Genomic DNA, 13,468 nt, shown 5'->3' with positions numbered 1-13,468 from the left:
AGATAAATTTAGAAGAAAAATAAAGGAGATGAGGCATTTCAGAAATTAAAGTGAAGGACATATATTACAGAAATAGGAAAAGGAAACAAGAAATTTTAAGAATGATTAAACAAATTAGAAATCAAGCTGGGTGCAGTGGCTCACCCCTGTAATCTTAGCACTTTGGGAGGCTGAGGCAGGTGGATCACCTGAGCTCAGGAGTTTGAGACCAGCCTGGCCAACATGGCGAAACCCCGTCTCTCCTACAAATAAAAAAATTAGCTGGCATGGCAGCACATGCCTGTAGTCCCAGCTACTTGGAAGGCTGAGGCAGGAGAATCACTTGAACCTGGGAGGCAGAGGTTGCAGTGATCTGAGATGACTCCACTGCACTCCAGCCCGGGTGACAGAGTGAGACACTCTTTCAAAAATAAAATAACATAAAATAAAAATTAGAGAGAAAATAATCAATGTAAGTGAACAAATTATTGGAGTTCCCAAAGCAGAAAATCAAAATAATAGAAGAAATACTTAACGAAAAAAGTTTGTGCAATTATAATGTAAATTGAAATGTTTACATCAAAAGTACCTATCTCTTCACCCTGTCACAGAGAAATTGACCCAAAATAGCCAACACTGAGATATATTTTCAACACATTTATTGGACTTTAAAGATAAAGAAATAATTGAATGGGCAGTGTAGGCAAAAAGTTATTTTCAAGGGAGACTTATTGGCCACAAAATTTTCCACAGCAACATTTAATGCCACAGGAAAGTGGAGAAAAATCTGTAAGATATTTCTAGAAATAAAGAATGAGCAAACTATTTTTCAGGTATAAATAACACAAACAAATTTGAACAGAAAAATTCTTGGAATGTAGTTTCTGAGTCCTCATTACTTCAGCAAACTAAGGTAGAGCTGAAAATTCTGGCAAAAGGATCAAAATAAAAGTGGGCAGTAGGGTGACAGATGAGAATATGAAGTGCATATGCTCTGACAATATAGAAATAGTATAATAACAAAAAATATGAGGAGAAGGGTTAGGTGCAGTGGCTCATGCCTGTAATCCCAGCACTTTGGGAAGCATAGGTGGAAAGATCACTTGAAGCCAGAAGTTTGAGACCAGCTTGGGCAACCTAGCAAGACCTCGTCTCTACAAAAAATTTGAAAGCATTAGCAAGCTATGGTGGTGCATACCTGCAGTCCTAACTACTCAGGAGGCTGAGGTAAGAGGATCACTGGAGCCCAGGAGTTAGAGGTTGCAGCTAATATTGCACCACTGCCCTCTAGCATGGGTGACAGAGTGAGACCCTGTCTCAAACAAAACAAAACAAAACAAACAAACAAACAAAAAACAGGGAGGAGAAAGCAAAAATAGGCTGTAGAGCAAGTTCTTTGTTTATTTTAAAGGTAGGAGTCCAAAGGTATTGTGTTGATGTAATGCAAGGTTAATGGCTGAAAGGTAAACATGGTGATGTCATGGCCTAAAATTGGGTGGGAGAGGAAAAAAACTGGACAATGGAATGGCACACAGGCTGATTTTATAAGTCTTCTGGGTGGGAAACTAAAGGGTACTGTCTAAAATAGAGCACCAAAGGAATCATATAAAGGTAATCCTAAAAGTAATCACTAGAACAAAATGCAAACCTTCTTTAAATTGGAAGTATACGCTCCTAACCACTGAGAAAATACGAAATGAGTGTGGGCTGCTTACCCATTCATTTATTTCAAGGGAAAGACTCAGAGGTGGCTCACATATCTTCTGCTCATATGCCGTTGGCTAGAACCTAATGACGTGGTCACAGTGAACTGCAAGGAAGGCTGAAAGTATAATGATATGGTCTGGCTCTGTGTCTCCAAACCTCATGTCGAATTGTAATCCCCATGTGTTGGGGGAGGGGCCTGGTGGAAGGTGATTGGATCACAGGGGCAGATTTTCCCCTTGCTGATCTTATGATAGTGAGTTCTCACAAGATCTGGTGGTTTAAAAATGTGGCACTTCAGCAGCCAGCACTGAAACTCACAACTGCCTAAAACGCTAAGTTCCCTTGGCAGGGGAAGGGTGGCATCCATCTCCACAGCTCCAGGCCATGCTTTTCCTCAGCTGGAGCAAGGGAGACTGGACGGCTTGGTCCCAAGATGTGTCCCCCAAAGCCCAACACGCTGGCTGTGGCCTACTGCAGCCAGAGTGCCTCTTCAGGCCTGACCCTGACTCATCCTTCCTCACTGGATGGGGCTTCCCTGCAGGAACTCCAATAACTCCAGCCAGAGGCTCAGGGACAGACCCATATCTCCTTGGGCCTGAGCCCATAGAGAAAAGGCCACAGTCTCCATGAACCAGCAGACTTAGCCTTTCCTCCTGGTAGTTCTGAGGAATCCAGGCAGCCCAGACAACTTGGTTTCCCCCCAGCAAAGCACACCTCCTACACCAAGGGACAGTCATTGTGCTTCATTGAATAAAGCCTCCAAGAAATATGGGACTTTATAAAAAGACCAAACCTACGATTGATTGGAGTACCTGAAAGAGATGGGAAAAATGGAAACAAGCTGGAAAACATACTTCAGGATATTATCTAGGAGAACTTCCCCAACCTAGCAAGGCAGGCCAACATGCAAATTCAGGAAATACAGAGAACACCACCTAGATACTCCACGAGAAGGTCAATTCCAAGACACATGATCATCAGATTCTCCAAGGTCCAAATGAAGGAAAGACCAGAGAGAAAGGCCAGGTCACCTACAAAGGGAAGCCCATCAGACTAAACAGTAGACCTCTCAACAGAAACTCTACAAGCCAGAAGAGATGGGGTGCCAATATTCATTATTCTTAAAGAAAAGAATTTTCAATACAGAATTTCATATCCAGCCAAACTAAGCTCCATAAGTGAAGGAGAAATAAAATCCTTTTCAGACAAGCAAATGCTGAGGGATTTTGTTACTACTAGGCCTGCCTTGCAAGAGTTCCTGAAAGATGTGCTAAATAAATAAAGAAAAAGCCAGTACCAGCCGCTGCAAAACACACTAAAATATAAAGACCAATGACACTATGAAAAATCTGCATCAACTAGTGTGCAAAATAACCAGATAGCATCTTGATGACAAGATCAAATTCATGCATAACAATACTAACCTTAAATGTAAATGGGCTAAATGCCCCAATTAAAAGACACAGACTGGCAAATTGGATAAAGAGTCAAGACCCATTGGTGTGCTGTATTCAGGAGACCCATCTCACCTGCAAAGACATGCATAGGCTCAAAATAAGGGAATGGAGGAAAATTTACCAAGCAAATAGAAAGAAAAAAAAAAAAGCAGATGTTGCAATCTTAGTCTCTGACAAAACAGACTTTAAACCAACAAAGATCAAAAAAGACAAAGAAGGGCATTACATAATGGTAAAGGGAAAAATTCAACAAGAAGAGCTAACTATTCTAAATATATATGCACCCAATACGGGAGCACCCAGATTCATAAAACAAGTCCTTAGACTCCCACATAATAATAGTGGGAGACTGTAACACCCCACTGTCAATATTAGACAGATCAATGAGACAGAAAATTAAGGATATTCAGGACTTGAACTCAGTTGTGGATCAAGTGGACCTAATAGACATCTACAGAACTCTCCACCCTAAATCAACAGAATATATATTCTTTTCAGTGTCACATGGTACTTATTCTAAAATCAACCACATAATTGGAAGTAAAACACTCCTCAGCAAGTGCAAAGAACTGAAATTGTAACAGACAGTCTCTCAGACCACAGCACAATCAAATTAGAACTCAGGACTAAGAAACTCACTCAAAACCACTCAATTACATGGAAATTGAACAACCTGCTCCTCAATGACTCCTGAGTAAATAAAGAAATTAAGGCAGAAATCAGGAAGTTCTTTGAAATTAATGAGAACAAAAAGACAGTGTGCCAAAATCTCTGGGACACAGCTAAAGCAATATTAAGAGGGAAATTTATAGCACTAAATGCCCACATCGGAAAGCTAGAAAGATCTAAAATCAATACCCTAATATCACAATTAAAAGAGCCAGAGAGACAAGAGCAAACTAATCCAAAAAACCAGGAGCTGGTTATTTGAAAAAATTCCCAAAATAGATAGACTGCTAGATAGGCTAATAAAGAAGAAAAGAGAGAAGAATCAAATAGACACAATAAAAAATGATAAAGGGGATATCACCACTGACCTCACAGAAGTACAAACTACCATCAGAGAATACTACAAACACCTCTACACAAACTAGAAAATCTAGAAGAAACAGATAAATTCCTGGAAACATACACCCTCCCAAGACTAAACCAGGAAGAAATTGAATCCCTGAATAGACCAATAACAAGTTCTGAAATTGAGGCAGTAATTAACAGTCCACCAACCAAATAAAGCCCAGGACCAGACTGATTCACAGCTGAATTCTACCAGATGTACAAAGAGTAGCTGGTACCTTTTCTTCTGAAACTATTCCAAGCAATTGAAAATGAGTGACTCCTCCCTAACTCATTTTATGAAGCCAGCATCATCCTGATACCAAAACCTGGCAGAGACACAATAAAAAAAGGAAACTTCCATCCAATATCCCTGATGAACATTGATGCAAGAATTCTCAATAAAATACTGTCAAACTGAATCCAGCAGCACATTAAAAAACTTATCCATCATGATCAAGTCGGCTTCATCCCTGGGATGCAAGGCTGGTTCAACATATGTAGATCAATAAATGCAATCCATCACATAAACAGAACCAAAGACAAAAACCACATGATTATCTCAATAGATGCAGAAAAGGTCTTTGAAAAAATTCAACATCCCTTCCTGTTAAAAACCCTTGGCCAGGCGTGGTGGCTCACACCTGTAATCCCAGCACTTTGGGAGGCCAAGGCAGGTAGATCATGAGGTCAGGAGATTGAGACCATCCTGGCTAACATGGTGAAACACTGTCTCTACTAAAAATACAAAAAATGAGCCAGGCGTGATGGCGGGTGCCTGTAGTCCCAGCTACTTGGGAGGCTGAGGTGGGAGAATGGTGTGAACCTGGGAGGTGGAGACTGCAGTGAGCTGAGATCATGCCACTGCACTCCAGTCTGGGCAACAGAGTGAGACTCCGTCTCAAACAACAACAACAAAAACCCAAACAAACAAACCAAAAAACTCTCAATACACTAGGTATTGATGAGACATACCTCCAAATAAAAAGAGCTATTTATGACAAACCCACAGCCAATATCATACTGAATGGGCAAAAGCTGGAAACATTCCCTTTGAAAACCGGCCCAGGACAAGGATGCCCTCCTCTCACCACTCCCATTCAACATAGTATTGGAAGTTCTGGCAAGAGAAAGAAATAAAGAGTATTCAAATAGGGAGAGAGGAAGTCAGATTGTCTATACTTGCAGATGACATGACTTCATATTCAGAAAACCCCATCATCTGAGCCTCAAAATTCCTTAAACTGATAAGGAATGTCAGCAAAATCTCAGGATACAAAATCAACGTGCAAAAATCACAAGCATTCCTTTACGCCATCAATAGGCAAGCAGAGAGCCAAATCATGAATGAACTCCCATTCACAATCACTACAAAAAGAATAAAATACCTAGGAATATAGCTAACAAAGGATGTGAAGGACCTCTTCAAGGAGAACTACAAACCACTGCTCAAGGAAATAAAAGAGGACACAAACAAACGAAAAAACATTCCAACCTCATGGATAGGAAGAATCAATATAATGAAAATGACCATACTGCCCAAAGTAATTTATAGATTAAATGCCATTCCCATCAAACTACCATTGACATTCTTCACAGAATTAGAAAAGTCTACTTTGAATTTCATATGGAATCAAGGAAGACCCCGTACAGCCAAGACAATCCTAAGCAAAAAGAACAAAGCTGGAGGCATCACCCTAGCTGACTTCAAATTATACTACAGGGCTACAGTAACCAAAACACCAAGGTACTGGTACCAAAACAGACACATAGACCAATGGAACAGAACAGAGACCTCAGAAATAACACTACACATCTATAATCATCTGATCTTTGACAAACCTGACAAAGACAAGTAATGGGGAAGGGATCTCCTATTTGATAAATGGTGCTGGGAAAACTGGCTAGCCATATGTAGAAAACTGAAACTGGACCCTTTCCTTATGCCTTATACAAAAATTAACTCAGGATGGATTAAAGACTTAAAATGTATAACCCAAAGTCATAAAAACCCTAGAAGAAAACATAGGCAAAACATTGAGGATACAGGCATGGGCAAAGTCTTCAGGACGAAAACGCCCAAAGCAATTGCAACAAAAACCACAATTGACAAATGGGATCTAATTAAACTAAAGAGCTTCTGCACAGCAAAAGAAACGATCATCAGAACGAACAGGCAGTCTACAGAATGTAAGAAAATTTTTGCAATCTATCCATCTGACAAAGGTCTAATATCTAGAATTTACAAGGAGCTTAAACAAATTTACAAGAAAAAAACAAACACCGCCATGAAAAAGTGGGCAAAGGATATGAAAAGACATTTCTCAAAAGAAGACATTTATGTGGCCAACAAACATATGAAAATATGCTCAACACCACTGAACCTAAAATTAGAGAAATGCAAATCAAAACCACAATGAGTTGCCATCTCACACCAGTAAGAATGGTAATTATTAAAAAGTCAAGAAACAACAGCTGCTGGTGAGGTTGTGAATAAATAGGAACACTTTTACACTGTTGGTGGGAATGTAAATTAGTTCAACCATTGTGGAAGACAGTATGGCGATTCCTCAAGGATCTGGAACCAGAAATACCATTTGACCTAGCAATCCCATTACTGGGTATATACCCAAAGGAATATAAATCATCCTACTATAAAGACATGCACACGTATGTTTATTGCAGCACTATTTGCAATAGCATAGCCATGGATCCAAACCAGATGCCCATCAATGATAGACTGGATAAAGAAAATGTGGTACATATACACCATGGAATACTATGCAGCCATAAAAAGGAATGAGATCATGTGCTTTGCAGGGACATGGATGAAGCTGGAAGCAATCATCCTTAGCAAACTGACCAGGAACAGAAAACCAAACACTGTATGTTCGCACTCACAAGTGGGAGTTGAACAATGAGAACACATGGACACAGGGAGAGGAACACACTAGGGCCTGTTGTGGGGTGGGAGGTGAGGGGAGCGAACTTAGAGGACCGGTCAATAAGTACAGCAAACCGCCATGACACATGTATACCTATGTAACAAACCTGCACATTCCACACATGTACCCCAGAACTTAAAAAACAAACAAACAAACAAACAAACAAAAACGCCTGTAATCCCAGCACTTTGGGAGGCTGAGTGGGCGGATCACGAGGTCAGGAGATCGAGATCATCTTGGCTAACACGGTGAAACCTTGTCTCTACTAAAACTACAAAAAATGAGCCGGGCATGGTGGTGCACGCCTGTAGTCCCAGCTACTCGGGAAGCTGAGGCAGGAGAATGGCGTGGACCCGGGAGGCAGAGCTTGCAGTGAGCCGCGATAGCGCCACTGCACTCCAGCCTGTGACAGAGCGAGACTCTGTCTCAAAAAACAAAACAAAACAAAACAAAACAAAAACAACCAACCAACAAACAAAAAAAAAACTGTAGCACTTCCCTTTAGCTCACCCTCTCTCCTGGGTTGCCATGGTAAGATGTGCTTGCTTCCCCTTCACCTTCTGCTGTGATTCTAAGTTTCCTGAGGCCTCCCAGCTGTGTGGAACTGTGAGTCAATTAAATCTCTTTATTAAAATAAATTACCCAGTCTCAGGTAGTTCTTTATAACAGTGTGAGAATAGACTAATACAGATAGTCTCAGCTAGGTAGCCACTAGTTAGTTGTAACCACTAGAAGAAAAGTGCAAATATTCCTTAGTATCGGAAGTACACACATGCACATAAAATGCATAGAAGACAGAATGCAGAGTGTTGACTTAAAAAAAATCCAAATCCCTAGAATATATAATATAAACCAATGTGACTAAAACAAAATCAAACACCTTGGTTCTATCAATAAAAGTAAATGGGGTTAACTCACTTATTTAAAAAAGAAATTTTGAGACATTTAACTACAAAGTAAAAACCAAGATTTTATCATGCATGAAAGACTCATTTAAAAACATATAAAACATTGAAAATAAATATATAGGCAAACATATATTCAGTATACATCAGTAAAAGAAATCAGGGACCATGTAATTCAGACCAAAAAGTTTTAAGAAAGTAGAAATTATAGGAGATGCAATAAGAAATGGGTAGAAACACACTATTGATAGAAGACTTTATTTTTGCTTCTTTTAGCCCATAAGAGATCAGTGTAGAAAATAGAAAAGGATGGAAGACCCAAGTGATTTGTTTAACAGGATCAATATGATTGATACATGTTGAACTCCATAGCCAGAAAATAGAGTATACACATTTTCCCCACCCTCTCTTAAATAACTGTGTCAAAGAGGAAATACAAATCCAAATTGCGGGCTATTTAGCAAATAACAATAATAAAAAACATTGCCTATGAGAAGCTATGGAAGATTGTTAATACAGTGCCCAAAGGGAGGGGAAAAGTCTCAGCTGGGCATGCTAGCTCATGCCTGTCCTCCAGCTACTTGGGAGGCTAAGATGGGTGTATCATTTGAGGCCAGGAGTTCAAGACTAGCCTAGGCAACATAGTGATACCCCATCTCTAAAATAAAATAAAATAAGATAAAATAAAATAAAATAAAATAGTGAGACCTGATGCCACGTGCCTGTAACCCAGCTACTTGGGAGGTTGAAGCGGGAAGATCACTTAAGCTGAGGAGTTCAAGGCTGTAGTGAGCTATGATTACACCACTGCACTCCAGCCTGAGTGACAGACCAGGATCTCTATCTCTAAAAACAACCAAACCAAACCAATAAATAGCCTTAAATAATGAACCAGTGGGGGAAAAAAAAGACACCAGTTGAATTAAACATCTGCCTCAGAAAAGTACAAAAAAGTAAAGCAGATTATATGATTATATACCTGGAAAACCCAAGAGAAGCAATTAAAAATATACTATCATAATAGGAAAAGTTAGCAAGTTTCAAAATTAAGATATACAAATGAGTAGCTTTCCTATATGGGAGTAAAAACCAGTTAAAAGATATAATGCAAGGGAAGACCTAATTTATAATAGCAGCGAAAGCACACTGCCACCAAAGCTCAGACTAAACGTAAAGAAAGTCTGCATCACCCACCCACATGCAGGAAATAAATATAAAAGCTCCACTGAAGGCCCAGAGGACTCTTGAACAAATGGATCATCATGGCGTGTTCTTGGAGAGGCAGTCCAGCATCATAAAGATGGGAGTTCTCCCTATGTCTATTTATAAATTTAACACAATCCCACCAATCGATTTTTAAAAAGTGGAGTAAAGCTAATTGACACACAATCTTCATTATTTGCAGATTCCATATCTGCAAATTTGTCTATTAGTTCATATTTATGTGAACCCTCAAATCAATACTCATGGCACTTCCCTGGTCATTGGCAGACATGCAGTGTGGCAAATTATTTGAGTCACCTATGCATGCTCTTAGCTGAGGTCAAACAAGGTGATGCTTTGCCTTCTTGTTTCAGCTTTCACACTGTAAACAAGAGTCCGTTTGTGATCTATTTAGTGCCACTTTTTTGTGTGTGTTTTTGTGCTTTTTGTTGGTAATTTCACGATATTAAGTGACACCCAAGTGTAATGCTGAAGAGTTGTCTAGTGTTCCTAAGTACAAGAAGGCTGTGACGCCGGAGAGAAAGTACATGTGTTAGATAAACTTTGTTCAGGCATGAGTTATAGTGCTATTGGATATGACTTCAATAGTAATGAATCAATGTGATATTACATAAGGTGTCTTTATACAGAAACATATATAAAACAAGGTTATGTATTGATCAGTTGATGAAAATATGACTAGAGGCTTCCAAAAACCTTATTCTGTATTTCTACTAGAAGCAATGGTCCAATATTTGCTAAGTCTGTGTTCATGGTGACTTTATAGAATAGAACTACCAGGAATAATGAGAATTGACTGTATATGTGTATATGAATACATACACACACATATCTGTATTTTCAGAATCTACCCACTTTTGAATGCTTCCACTGCTACCAACTTAGTCCAACTCACCGTCACCCTTCTGAGATCATTGCAACAGCCTCCTTACTCCTGTCCCATTCTTGCCCTCCTAAAGTCTATTATCCATGTAGAATCCAGAGCATGTCCTCAAAACATAATTCAGATTATATTCCCCAGCTCAAAACTCTCTGATGTCTCCTCTTACTTAAGAATTCAAAGTCTTTGCCATGGCCTATAAGTTCTATATACCTCTGAGAAACCACTTTCCACCCAACCCCTCTCTACCTCTCCAGCCAGTGGCCTCCTTGCCATTCCCTAAAGGACCATGTATAGTTCTCTCTCAGGCCTTTGCAACTGAGGTTTTCTCTGCCTCAGCTCCATGGCTTAGTCCCTCATTGCATTTAGATTTTCAGTTACATGCAGCTTGTTAGCAAGGCTCTCCTTGAACACCCTACATAAAGTGGCACATTTCTGTCACTCTACAACTCCATTATTCTTTATTTTTCTTTATAACGTTGTCACTATCTGAAATATTATGCACTTATTTGTGTATTGTCTGTATACCCTAAGTTGAATGTAAGCTTGATGAGATTTTTCGCACTTCTTTATCCCTATCGAGCAGCACTGGAAATAAGGATTTGCTGAATAAATGAATAAAGGGTCAAAAAAGGAAAGAACAAATAGTGAGATATCTCTATGTTCGTGAATAGAAATGGTTTATATTTTAGAGACGTCAGTTCTCTCCACATTTATTCTATGCAATTTCAATAAAAATACAACAGGGTTTTCAAGGGTTGACAAAATGATATTAAAAGTTATAAGAATGATAAAATGGCTATAACAGCCAAGACAATTTTGAAAGAGAAAAATGTTGAGAGAACTTATCCTACCTGATATTAATATGTTATAAAATTATAGTACTTAGTAGAGTGTGATATATATTGATGCAGAATAGATAGGGCAATGGATACATATATATATGTATATATGTTTCTGGGCTTTCTAGCATCAAGCTGCCATTTACATATACAAATATATATGTAAATGACAGCTTGATGCATGCTATGTGTGACATGCTATGTGTGACATTACACATCAGTGGAGAAGCTAGGACAATTGGTTATCCATGTTGGAAAAAATCAGACCCTTACATTATGCCACACTAAAAAAAATCAATTCCAAAAGAATTAAATATCCAAATGAGAAAAGAAATAAGAATGTCTCCACCTAATATTCCCAAAAGCAAATCTTGAGATAGGGTTTTGTTTTCAGTAGGTTTATTTTTGAAGTAATCACAAGGATTAGGAGTGAGGAACTAGGAAGAGGGAAAGGGTGAGAAGGGAAGCCAATTGGGCTGGTCACCAGTGTGGTCAACTGAGCCTCACTCTTACTGGGGACTCTCTGAAGAACTATAATGGTCCTCAGGCTGCCCATCTTAGGAATGGAAGTGAGAGTATTTATTCACTGGATCTGACTTTATTGGTCAAGATGTTCAATGAAGTAAGAAAAGTATGAAAATATCTTGGTAACCTGAGATTAGGCCAAGATTTCTTAAACAAGATTAGAAAACATAATCAGAAATGATAATACAGACCAATTACACAAGGATAAAATATTCTGTACATCAAAAACTTACAATCAAGTGAAAAGACAGTTCAAAAGGTGATATCAAAGAAGCTGGGGGAGTTTTTAAGAAACGGAGATCAGGTAAGGCCTCTCCATGGAGGAGACACTTGAACTGAAACATGAATAAGAAGAAACCATTCCTACCAGGTAAAAGCATCTTACGTAGAGTCAATATGAAGTGCAAGGGTTCTGAGGCTGAACACTACTTGGTTTATTCAAGGAAGGCCAGAGTAGCAAGTGATGGGGGAATCATAAAGGATGAGATTTAAGAGCTGATCGGGACAGCCTGTGTAATGCTTCATAGGCATGGCAAGAAGTTTACTTTTTTTTTCTAGGTTCAACTGGAAAGTTTTCTAGGTTAAACTGGAAACCACTGAAAGGGTATAGGAGTTGGGTGGCCAGCTGTTGAATGGAGAATAGATTCTAGTGGGCAAGAATGAAAGCTGAGAGACCAGTTAGGAGGACTCTGCGGTATTCCACATGCAAGACAATAGGGCTTGGGCCGGGGCAGTGGCAGGGGAGATAAAGAATGGACAAATCTGATATATAGTCTTGGAACTTGATGATGGAGAGAGTGTGAGGGGTTAGGATAGGGGGAAATCAAGCACATCTTCTACATTTTTGGCTCAAACTTAGTAAATATAGTGCCATTTACTGAGATGAGGATTACTGATGAGGATGACAAGTTTGGGAATGAGAATCAAGAAATGTGTTTGACACATCCGATTTAAGACACCTGTTAGACTTCAAGTAGAAGTTTGGAGTATGAAGTTGAATTTATGACTTGGCAGTTGAGGAGAGAGAAAAGAAGAGAAATATAGTTGGTAGTCATTCACATACTGATAAAATTCAAAGAACAGGACTGGATGCAATTCCTAGGGAGAGAGTATAGAGACAAGGAAAGCACTCAGGTCCAATCCTTGGGGCACTCCAATTTGTAGACATGAGGAAACCACGAAGGGGCCACTACCACCACCACCACCACCGCTACCACCACCACCACCACCACCACCACCACCACCAGCACCAATACCACCAATAATACTACCACTATCCACACTACCACCAACATCACCAGCAAGGAGCTCTTAGCCAGTAGGAGATTGGGGTCTTCTAGAAGACAAGAGAAGAGAATGCATCCATCCACATGGCCCAAAGGAGACCACCTTCTCCCAGTTCACTCACCTGATCACGGTCATGCCAATACCTGCCAGGTGTTAGGAGGCAAAGGGCAGCCAACAACTCCCAGTCGGAAAGGCCATGAGCAGGCAATCACTGCAGGCCATTCTCAGACAAGCCACACCAGCTCGATCTCTTTGACTGGAGGAACCAGCTCTTTGGGAACAGATCTTTTCAGGCCTGAGGCCTGAGGCTCCTAGCAGGAGACTTGCCTCCCCTTTCACCATTGCTCTCTACACCTGCTGTCTACCCCCTGCCTCACCTGTGAAGCCAGCAGGACATTCACCCTTGGCCAATCTGTATAGTCCTCCTAGGGAGAAGCCCAGCTGCCTACTGAGAGCATGTAGTCTAAAAGCAGTCTGGCCCCCATAAATGAGATCCACAGAGAACCTGAATTAGCTGACAATATTGATTACTATGTGATTACCTATGACAAAAAGCAAGCAGTGAAAATCCCTGATCTTCTAATTTATAGTTTCTCAACATTTCTTTACCCATCATTTTATTTTTAATATTTTTTCTTTGCTTGCTCTAAGTACATATTTTGTA

General features: G+C 39.8%; 1 protein-coding gene across 10 annotated transcripts in view; it reads right to left on the bottom strand.

Moving 5' to 3' along the window:
• Positions 1-13,468, bottom strand: part of LOC105473951 (SP100 nuclear antigen) — a 132,364-nt gene that overhangs the window by 49,019 nt on the left and 69,877 nt on the right. The gene's annotated exons all lie outside the window — the stretch shown is intronic.

Source organism: Macaca nemestrina, chromosome 11 (genome assembly GCF_043159975.1).
Source record: "Macaca nemestrina isolate mMacNem1 chromosome 11, mMacNem.hap1, whole genome shotgun sequence".
In the NCBI taxonomy this organism is placed as follows: Eukaryota; Metazoa; Chordata; class Mammalia; order Primates; family Cercopithecidae; genus Macaca; species Macaca nemestrina.
This window is presented reverse-complemented; position numbering and strand designations above follow the sequence as displayed.